Here is a 12,044-nt window from a genome sequence, read left to right as displayed (position 1 = left end):
GTGGTGGTGGCACATGCCTTTAGTCCCTGCACTCAGGAGGCAGAGGCAGACAGATTTATGTGAGTTTGAGGCTAGCCTGGTATACAAGAGCTAGTTCCATGACAGTTTCCAAAGTTACAGAGAAACCCTGTCTCAAATAATAATAATAATAATAATAATAATAATAATAATAAATTGGCTCAATATTAACCAGACAGCTGTACCTCTTATCAAATCTAGTTCAGTCAGTCATTGTCATGGGACATAGATTATACCATACAGTAAACACTGAGGGACATTTTACTCATTTTATCTCTCCATTCCTACCTTCCTGTGGAAATGATACATTACTTTTTACTTTTTAAAAGTATATACTTTAAATCTTATAGAGTTTCTCTTCTTATAAATAAGAAAAGCAATAGATCAAAAGGATTTTAAATTAAGCAAAAGATTGTGCTGTTCACAAATACGAAATCCCTGTAGTCTGCCTTCTCTCTCCTCAGGTGACCCATTACCAAATTTTTCCTTTGGCTCTGGCCAAATTTCTGTGGTCCTTGGAAACAATTCCCATTGGCAAATGTACACAAAATAACAATCCCAAAATTCTATGGCAACACTTCAGTGTCTTTCCCATGTTGATAAGTAGTCGCCTTTCTTCAGTGGAGGTACAACACTTGACTTTTTATGCTAAGCTATGGCACAGCCTGGGGCTCAGCAGGCTTGTGTTATCTAACTTGTGATCTTCCCAACACTGATTCAGGTAGGTTAGATGGATGGAAGCTGGCTTTCCGTTATTTTCTATAGTTAGCTCACAACATTCTAAGTTTTATATTGACGTGTGTGTGTGTGTGTGTGTGTGTGTGTGTGTTTGCTCGTTCTGACCTACCTATCCAGCACTTCCTTGCACCTCTGTCTATCCCACTGATAGAACTATCTTTGAAGAAAATCAGAAATTCAATGGAAACACATTGAGCAGAAGAAAAACCTAATCAACTATAAAAATAAATTCAATGTGGAAATTGCAACATATCAAGTAAAATATACAAATCAGAGGAATGAGCAAAGCCATGAGGTGTTCAACATGGTAGATATTCCTCCAGTGGCATTTTCATGGAAGTCTTACATGTGTGTTCCACAAAGGGAATAAAATAAGAACTGAAGTGTAGCCAGGTGGGAAAAATATCAATAATTTTGGAAAACAGTAAAGAAGCTAGGGTTCATATAGCTAGATAGATAGATAGATGATAGATAGATAGATAGATAGATAGATAGATAGATAGATAGATATGTTGAAGGGCTGAATTCTAACTGTAAATACAATATTTATATAGATATACAATAAGCTGTTAAGAGACATACTCATATTGTATCATCAATATGGGATGATTGGCAAACAATTGATTAAAACTTGATTTATACTATGTGATAAAACCTTCAAAACCTTCTCTTCTTAAAATTTCATCCAAGTGATGTATTGTGATTCCTTGATCCACAGGCAGGACACAAAGTGTAGGACAATCATAGAAAAATAAGGGGGTGGAATGAAATAATAAATAAATCTGGACTGATGAGACCAAGAGGGAAACACACTTACTCAGATTTTCTAACAGTTTGTTCTAAGGCTTAAGCAGAGTCCTCACCCTTCGTGGACCTTTGTTATCTTAGTTTAGAATCAAAAGACTGTCACAAACATGCAGCAAAGTTTCACTGGGGTGATAGTAGCCTTCCAGTCTGTCCCAGGAGCACTAAGGACTCATGTAAAAGCATGCAGGTCTAATGTCCTCTCTACATAACTTCTAGGACACTGAGCAATGTCCTGACCTCTCTCTGTACATCCCAGGAAGAGGATACAGTGGAGAAGCTTCTGGTGATTATATTGAACTCTTGAGGAAATTTTTCAGCACTATCCAGAAACTTCTAATTTACTTCAACATTTTTTAATAATTGAAAAGAAAAAGTAAATAGCCAGTCTTTTCGTGATCTGTTTCAAATGTTGACTTGTGATTTTAACAAAAACTCTAGCATTATCAAGCTGCTCCATCGATGCTAATTTCACATGATTTAAAGTCCATTGCCTGTTGATGTTGGCCCAGGAAAGGATGAGCTGCCCTGAGCACAGGAGGGAATGCCCTACTCTGTAGAGAACCCTGAGGCTTTTCCTGTTACACTTCACACATAGCAGCGGAAGTGTGAACACAGACTCTTGCACTCAGATGAATACAGGTAAGACAGTGGAACTGAGGTCTGAATCCTCATTAATAAACACTATTCAGTCTTCAATCTGTTTTCACTGAAGTATTAGATTTAAACTACTTTTCTGCCCTTTTGTTAAATGAAGATGTATTTCTGCTCTCAGACAATGCAACCTGTCACAGTTTCCTCTCCCTCGACTGTTCCCCACTCCCTCACCTATCTTCTTCCCCAGGTCCTCTCCACTAGGTCCCCTCTGCCTTTGGTTCCCTGCAGGAGGGAGTAGGTTCCAAGAGACACCAACCAAACATGACAAAGCAAGGTACAATAAGACGAGGCAAAAGCCCTCAAATGGAGGCTGGACAAGGCAACCCTGTGAAAGAAGAGAGTCCTAAGAGCAGGCAAAGGGGTCAGAGATACACGCTCAGTGTTAAAAGTCCCACAAAAACACCTTAACATACACAGAGAACCTGGTGAGGAGCCGTGCAAACCCCATACTTCCCACTTCAGTCTCTCTGAGGCCATATGCATCCACTTAGTTGGTTCAGTGGCTCATGCTCTCCTTGCATTCTCCAGCCTCTCTGATTCCTACAATCTTTCTTCCCTTCCCCAAGTGCAGAGGGGACGGACCTGATGGAGGCCCTCAATTTAGACTCTTCCTCCTGCGTTTTGTCTGCTGTGGTTGAGCACTCACTCTCATCTACCAGAGGAAGCTTCTCAGATACTGACTGAACAAGGCATCAATCTATGATTAGAGAAGAATATTATTAGTAATCATTTTAATGATATTTTCCCCATTCATTTTGATTCTGCCCTAAGTCTCTGGTTCTTAACCATCCCACACAATATAAGGCATTGACTCTCTCTCATGGCATTGACATCAGACATTGGTTGGCTCTTCTCACAAGTTCTGTGCCACCATGGCCCCAGCACACCTGGCAAGCAGGACAGATTTTACATTGAGGATTTTGTGACTGGTTTGGTGTCCATGTTTCTCTTTCAGTACCCTTCAGAGTACCTTCCCTCACCAGAGAGACTAGAACATACGAGTGAAGGCTCCATACAGGCACGAGCTCAAACTCTCTACATTCGGTGAGTTTGTGGATGTTGGCCTCTCAATGATGCTCATTTTCAATTTGAGAAGAGCGACCCCTGTCCTAGCATCAGCTTCAGTCCCAGTTCTGCCCTCCTTTAAAGCATAGTCATTCTGAGAAACAAATAGCAAGTTTCACACCTGGGGAACTGAGATTTAAATAGAGGCAGAGAATTAACCAGCTCGACAGTCCATCAACAATGTCCACACCTGATTTCCAGATTTTTAAATTAAATTTAATGTGACACAGGACCTAGGTAAATAACTCTTCTTAGAATTGTGTTTTTTAGACTTTCAAGTTAACAATGGTTTAAAAGTAAATAAGTTGCTATAGTTTGTAAAACTCAGATAAGCAGGTATGGGCATTGTTTGTAGACTGTCCAGCTAGTCAGTGTTCTCCCTCTACTTAAACTGAAGGCATTTTCAAGACATTGAGCTTGAAAACAGTGCTTTATCCAAAAATAACAAAAATTGTTATTTCATTGTCTACCTGAAATACATAGTTACATGAAATACATATGAGTATACTCAATAATATTCAGTCATAGAGACAGAAGTGCTTAACCAAAGCAAACACCAAAGTAAAAACTTAGAAGGTGTTTGAAACCTAACTTCTTGACTTTTCTGCAACCAGATGTGAGAATGCTTGCTTCTCTACCCACCACCAAACCTTGAATTTTGTCAAATATTTAAACTCCTGGCTAATTATTAAGAAATGGCAGTTACATTAATATTTTGACATGCATTTAATTTAATTTTGAATAAACTTAAGAATCTTTACCTACGAGGACACAGGTCCTCACCACATTCTCGGTCATATTCACTCTCATTTCTGTGTGGAGGATCATGACACACTGCCCTCATTCTGGTTGCCTTTTTCACTTGATATTTTTCATTTATTTCCTCTACTGAGGATCAGACAGAATCTGCTCCAGAGTATCCATGACTTTTTTAATTTCTCCAAGTCACACAGTAAGTGTCTTAAACCTGCATCCTCTGCCCCATTTTGTCACCTTGTCATCACAATGTAGAGAAAAGAGAAATGTTTATCTCTAGTCCTGAAATATGTATATGGGCATTTAATGTAATCATATATTTAATATTAATATATATTAAGGAATATCCAAATCATGGATACTACCATCACTTAATAATTTCTTCACATTTAATATCCCAAAAACCTTTAGTTTAGAGTCATCTCAAAGATATGCCAACAAAATTATATTTTTAAAATATAACGAATATGTTATCAAAGTAAGTAAAAGAGTTAATTATTTTAGTATATTTTAACAATGATCTATGTGAGGAATATTAATTGCATTTATTTGACCTGGAAGAAGCATGACTTTTTTTATATTTTGAAATTATATTTACTTCACTTTCCTCCCTCTGATTCCATGTATTTCCCCCCTGCTTTGTTTCAAGCCCCCGACATCTTTTTCTTTCATTGTTTCTACATAAATATATATATATATATGTTCATAAATACATAAGTACAATCCACTCAGTCAATATATTGTTACTTGTATGTATTGTATGTACATGATTTCAGGGCTGACCACTTGGTACTGGGTCAACAACTGGGGACTTTTTCCATGGAGTAGACTATTTCTCTTGCTCTCAAAATTCTTCAGTAGATAAATAATTGCTATTTTACTTAAAATATCGCCAAAGGCATGTTAGTCTTTCATGTGACTTTGTCAGTTGAGCATTGCTTGTCCTAAACCAGTTTCTCATCGTTCTCCTGTTTCAGATGACATGAGGGTTGTCACAGCCAACAGAAGCAATGAGTGAAGCAAACCGCTCTGTGATATCTGAGTTTGTCTTCCTGGGACTCTCCAACTCATGGACAACCCAGCTCTTCCTCTTCCTCTTTTCCTGTATGTTCTACGTGGCAAGTCTGTTGGGGAATTTTCTCATTGTGCTAACAGTGACTTCAGACCCCCATTTACAGTCCCCTATGTACTTCCTCTTAGCTAATCTTTCCTTTCTCGACTTGATATTTAGCTCCTCCACAGCACCAAAAATGATTTACGACCTTTTCAGAAGGCACAAAACCATCTCTTTTGGGGGCTGTATCACTCAGATCTTCCTAATCCATGCAGTTGGAGGCACTGAGATGGTGCTGCTCATAGCCATGGCTTTTGACTGATATGTTGCCATATGTAAACCTCTGCACTACTTGACTATCATGAGTCCAAAAAAGTGCATTTTGGTTTTAGTTGCTTCCTGGATTATTGGCTTCATCCACTCAGTGACTCAGTTGATTTTTGTCATAGACTTACCCTTCTGTGGCCCTAATGAACTAGACAGCTTTTTCTGTGACCTCCCTCGGTTTATTAAACTGGCTTGTATGGACACATACACCTTGGGGTTCATGGTTACTGCCAATAGTGGGTTCATTTCTGTGGCCTCCTTTTTAATTCTGATCATCTCTTACATATTTATTTTGATGACCGTTCAAAAGAAATCTTTGGGTAGTTTATCTAAGGCCCTCTCCACTCTGTCAGCTCATGTCATGGTGGTCATTTTGTTCTTTGGACCAATAATCTTCTTCTACATGTGGCCATTTCCAACATCACATCTGGATAAGTTTCTTGCGCTCTTTGATGCAGTTATTACCCCTTTTCTAAACCCAGTGATCTATACACTTAGGAATAAAGAGATGAAGGTGGCAATGAGAAGACTATGCAGTCAGTTTATTAATTACAATAAAATTTCTTAATATAAAACACACAAATTATACTAGAATTTCATATGGATATTGCTACATTGACTGTGTTGTATTTATCCAGAATGTTTTTTGTACCAAAATTTGATATGCCTTCACTTGCTTTCCCCAAAAGTGAAATACCAACTAATACATAGTTTCTGTAAGAGACTTGATGGGCTTAAAAAGATGACTCAGTTGTTTAGATCAGTCAGTGTTTTTACATAGGACCAAGATTTGGTTTCCAGAACTCACATGGAGGCTCACAACTATCTGTAATTCCAGTATAAATAAATCAAATCGCCGCTTCTGGCCTATGATAGAGACCAACATGCATTAGTATACATTCATACTTGTAAACAATTCATTAATACACATAAAATAAAACTTTCTTAATAAAGATATACATACTAAAAAGCTAAAGTTTGTGCATGTCAGTCATCACCAAAGATGTTGCATGGGTATAATGATGAATGCAATAATGATAAACTTGTAAAAATCGGTATGTGATTTTTACCTATTTATCTTTCCAATCTTGAGATTGCTTTCAAATTTAATTCTTACTTATAGTGTCTACTACAACTTATTTTTCTTACTATTCTGATAATTTATTTTCTACCCCTTCAGTTTATCAATCATTTATTTACTAATCTGCTTCCTCAAAGACCAGTAAGACTGAAACTGCATCATTTTTTTTAAAGACAAACTTTAATATGAAGAACTGTTGACTCAATATAAAACTCCACTGAATGGCTTTCACGAGAAGCCATTGCTTCAGATGAGTTTCCAGTGGCACAGACCAGACCAAAGAGGGCTCAGTGCTAACGGAGCCTTTCATCTTCAAACTCCATTTCTAAACAGTTCAGTTTAAAAAAAACAAAACAAACAAAAGCAAGGAGATGGAAAGGAAAAATATGGAGCAAATGAAATGAAAAGCATCCTCTTTCCAAATTTGCCTTTTCCTTTGAGTCATATTTTATTCAGGATTTTTCTCCTCATGAAGCTAACGTTCTCCATTTAGATCAACAGATCACTCATTCAACTTCAAAGTGGGGTGCTACCAAATTCCAGAATCACAAATAAAAACCAATTATGTCTCTAATAAAATCCAAAAACATTTGTGATGTTTTTGTTTTTAACAGTGTTGAGCAAGTTATTTGAAAGAGACATAAATCTATGATCACAGAAGTAGCATTTTTCGAAAGGCTAAAAACAGAATGCATACATAGAGATAGCAAAATAAATAAAGAGAAAATATCAGAATTATTAAAATTTAAAGTAAATCAGCAGAATGATTAAAAGCTTGGAAGAAAGCTGGGCGGTATTGGCACATGTCTTTAATCCTAGTACTCAGGAGGCAAAGGCAAGCAGATCTCTGCGAGTTTGAGGCCAGCCTGGTCTAAAAGAGCTAGTTCCAGGACAGGCTCCGAAGCTACAGAAAGAAGAAGTTTGGAAGAAGGACAGGTGGATTGGGCAGTCTGATGATGCCAGTGTGCCAGTTTAAAGAAAGAGCTACAGGGCAGGACACAACCCTGAGTAGGAGGTACCATGCCTAGTACATGTCTATGAGGAAGGTTTGACTACTCCTTTGGGATGGAATTAAGAAAACTGAGGTGACATACAGTTGTAATAGAACAGAGACTCTCAAACCGTGAATCGCAAACCCTACAGAGATCGCATATCAGATATTTCCATTACAATTCCTAACAGTAGCAAAATTACAGTTATGACGTAGTAATGAAATAATTCTATGGTTGTAAGTAACAACAACATAAGGAAGTATATTAAAGGGCCATGCCATTAGGAAGGTTGAGAACCTTTTAATAGAGTCTACAAGGAGGAACTGCCAAAAAAAAGGGGGGGGGAGTTGACAGACCCATCACCTGTTGTTATCACAGAAAAAAAAAAGAAAGCTCCTTCAAGTAGGAAGATTCTGCAAACTGTGCAGTTCCTTAGAAAAGTTAATCTATTTTGACAGATTGCTGGTCCTTTCCTGGCATTTGTCATTCGAGATCATGTTCCCTTAGTTGTCTGGTGTGCTTTCCAACTGCTTTTTCATTGACATGACCATGTATATTATTCTCCTTGTGTTTTTCATGTTAATTTGAATAGTGAATTTCAACAAACGTTCATGTTGGCTTTTTACTTGGATTTTACTGATATTCAGCTAGATGTTTCTTCCTTTGCTCATTCTGTTTTTAAGCCTTTTTTGGAAATTGTTTCAGATTCATCAGCACTCAAAGTTGGCACCAGAGTCTCCTTGTGACCTTTTACCCAAACTAAACTTAGATCCCCTGACATTAACATTATTCATATTTTCCAGTCACTGAGACATCAACATTATTCTAAACTCTACAGCTTATTCATATTTCACTCATCTTGGGTTTTTTTTCATTTATATCTATTTTTAGTCCATATTCAATTCTAGATACTCTGTCATGCTTAGCATCTCTTCTGAGTTTCACCTGACAGTATTTAATCTGACTCTTTCCATAGCTGTGAATTTTTAGAACATTTGGACATTTCAAACTTCATTGAAATACTTGAGTTTCTCTAAATTTTTTCATCATAAGTAGACTTGGGTTCTGGATTTTGCAAGGAAAACTAAGGGAAAAAACTATTTATTGGATAATATTTGAGTTCATAACAGCCATATGATGTCGTATTCATGCTAATCACATAAAAAGAATTTGGCCTAACAACCTTAAAGAGGAGAGGTGACTTCTTAGATATTATATGTCATCTGCATTCTTTCTTCCTATTTAGATCATCAATCTCTTCCCAACATGTCTATAAACTTTATGATGAATTATAATTTCTAAATATTGTCATTTGGATACTTTGAGTACAAGCAAAGGTTAATTTCAACTTCATCCCAATTTGATTGGATATTGAGGGGAAATGTATACATGGTGTCTATTTGTACTCTTGGCTCATTCTCTCACTATTAATGTAAACCTCTATCCAAACAGAACTTAGGCCTCCCTCCCTTTTATTACTCTAGTTATGCCTTTAGAATTTACATTTGTGTTTCAAGCCTATCAGTTGACTTACAAGTCTCACAGAGCTCACTGAATTATCTTGGCCGGAAAATATCTTACCAAGATCCTCATGTTCCTGTTTCACCTGGGGCCTTTAGGCTAATTACGTGTTAGTGGACATTTCAGTGTTTTGTCATGAAGCTTTAACATGCAACACTATATCTACATGAATAAATTAAAGACCTCAAATGTAGATCAAGAATCATAGAAAGAAATTTGCCTTTTTTCTCTGTAGTATAATTTCTAAAGTGGAAATTTACTCAATCATTTGGGTCAATCATTTTCTTAATTGTACTGGGTCAGAGGGCCAATGTCTCATGATGCTTAAAAATACACAACCATGAGAATTTTAGATTAGTATGACTGGCTAGACGCTGACTTCATGTGAACTAACAGAGGACAAAGTTAAAAAAAAAAAAAGAAAAGAAAAGAAAAAGTAGATGCTATTCCAAAGAGTGAGAGAAAGAACTTCAGAACAAAGAAGTGAGAGGATGTCAAAAAAGGAAATGGAGAAAGATGAGCAACACACCCATGAGAAGTTAGCCAATACCCATACATTTTACGAAGAAATAATGTCCAAAATATATATAGACCCCACTAAACTAAGCAATTCAATCAATAAGTGGGACAAATAACACACAGTTCTCAGAAGATCAAGTACAAATAAATGGCCAATAAATGCTCTTTAAAAGTTCAACATCCTTAGATATTGGGGAAATACAAATTAAAACTGCATCCAGATTTCATCCCTCCCCAGTTATAATGGCTATCATTAGAAAAACAAACAAAAAATGCTGAGAAAGAGGTGTATAGATTGTTCTAGGAACTATGGCAGCTCCTCAGAACACTAGAAAGGCAAATACCCTATGACCCAGGTATGTCGCTTCTGAGTATATACACTCCAAAGACTATAGGACAAATCTCCATCAAGATGCCTTTCCATCATACATACTGCAATACTGTTTGTTCACAATAGTTTCATGTGCTGGTTAGTTGTCAACTTGACACAAGTCAGCATTACCTGGGAAGGCAGAACCTTAGTTGAGGAATTACCTCCATCAGATTGGCCTGTGGCCATGCCTGTGAAGCTTTTTCTTGATTAGTGATTGAGGTGGGACGGCCCAGACCACTGCAGGCGTGTCTTCCCTTGGCAGGTGATCCGCACTTATAAAAGAAAGCAAGCTGAGGAAGCTGTGGAGAGCAAGCCAGGAAGCAGCATTTCTCCATGGTCTCTGCTACAGTTCCTGCCTCCAACTTCTTGCCTTGACTTCCTGCCGTGGCTTTCCCCTATGATGAACTGTAACCTGTAAGCCAAAGAAAGTCTTTCTTCCTCCAAGCTGCTTTTGTTCAATGTTTTATCACAGCAACAGAACCCAAACTAGCACACTAAATTACAGAGCTGAGCCATGGTGTCTGTTAACAGGAAATAAAAAAGAATTTGAAAACGTGTACATATAGAGAGTGGACTTTTATTTAGCCATAAAGGAAAATAAAATTAGGCAATTTAGTGGGAAATAGATGTAACTGGCCATCATGATATTAAACAAAAAAGACAGAGAAGGACAAAAGACATATATCATGTTTTTGCTCTCATTTTCAAGTGATAGAGTTCTTTAAATACACATAAATCAATATACATGTGTATAAGCATCCATGTGGGTGCATGTGTGCAGATATGTCTGTGTGAACATGTGCATATATATGCAAATATGTCTGTATATGTGTGTACATGCATATATGTATGCATGTGTGTACCTGCTTATGTATGTCTGGTTGCACTGATACTGACTATGTATCAGTGTGTATATATATATATATATATATATATATATATATATATATATATATATATATATGTGTGTGTGTGTGTGTGTGTGTGTGTGTGTGTGTGTGTGTGTGTGTATGTATATATGCACACACATATACAGACATATTTGCATGTATATATAAGAATTTATGCGTGTCTGTGTGTATGTACTTGTATGCAGGTGTGTGTGCGTTTGTGTGTATGCATGCATGTATGTATGTGCATGTACGCAAATATGTCTATGTGTGTTTTATAACTAGCAGTATTCAATTTCTGTGAGCCAAGAAAGAAACTACTCCAACTGTTCATCGTCATTCTTATCTTTTGGTTGGTTGACTGGTTGGTTGGCTTTTGGATTTTTGAGACAGTGTCTTGCTATGTAGCTCTGTCTGTACTGGAGCACATTCTGTAGACCTGCCTTGCCTCTAACTCACAGAGAATCTCCTGCCTTTGCCTCCTGAGTTCTGGGATTAAAGCCATGCCTCGCTACTGGCTTCTTTCTTATCATTTTTATGTTTCTGTTTTTGTCTTAGTGAATCCCTTTTTATTGCTATTTACTGTACATTTAGTAGTATTGTTACTTTGCTGTATTTTTTTAATTTTAGTTTTGCATATTATTCTCTACTCAAATTCCTGTCACAAAATACAAGAGAGCCGGGTTGGAAGGAAAGAAACTAACAGGAGAGGAAAGTGTGTGAGAACTATGGAGGTAACAAGGGGTGAATACAATCACAGTTTGTGATATAGTGATATAGTGTAAGAAATTGTCTATATGAGGAAGATGGTGGTAATGAGAGAATTACAGAATTTCGGAGTTACATAATTCAACCCTTGGAGTCTGCCAACAGATAAATGGATTTTAAAATAAAATTTGTTGTATATATTCAGAGTGAAGATTTATTGAGCTATAACGAAAAGTTAAATTGGCGGGTCCCGAGCAAGCAAAGGCTTCTGGGCTGAGCTCCAGACGGATGAAGAGCCGGGCGCTTTCCAGCAGATGCTCCCCAGCGCGGGCCTCAGGGCGGCCAGTCAGGCTGCCAGCGATTCCGGAGAAACAGCCAGGGCCCGGCCCGCATGCCCGGCCCTCGGCTGGGAGCACTGCCACCAGCCTTCGGGATGTCGGGCAGTCCGCGGAGGTGCGGCCACCAGCGGGATGTGATAGCATGTGACACTGGCCCCGGCGCTCTCCAGTCGGACTCCCGGCACCTGCACTGCCCACGCAGG

General features: G+C 37.8%; 1 pseudogene; it reads left to right on the top strand.

The window, feature by feature from the left end:
- The first annotated feature begins 5,048 nt into the window (after positions 1–5,048).
- Positions 5,049–5,987, top strand: LOC142844862 (olfactory receptor 4F6-like; annotated as a pseudogene).
- Positions 5,988–12,044: the final 6,057 nt, after the last annotated feature.

This window comes from Microtus pennsylvanicus, chromosome 2 (genome assembly GCF_037038515.1).
Source record: "Microtus pennsylvanicus isolate mMicPen1 chromosome 2, mMicPen1.hap1, whole genome shotgun sequence".
Taxonomy (NCBI): Eukaryota; Metazoa; Chordata; class Mammalia; order Rodentia; family Cricetidae; genus Microtus; species Microtus pennsylvanicus.
This window is presented reverse-complemented; position numbering and strand designations above follow the sequence as displayed.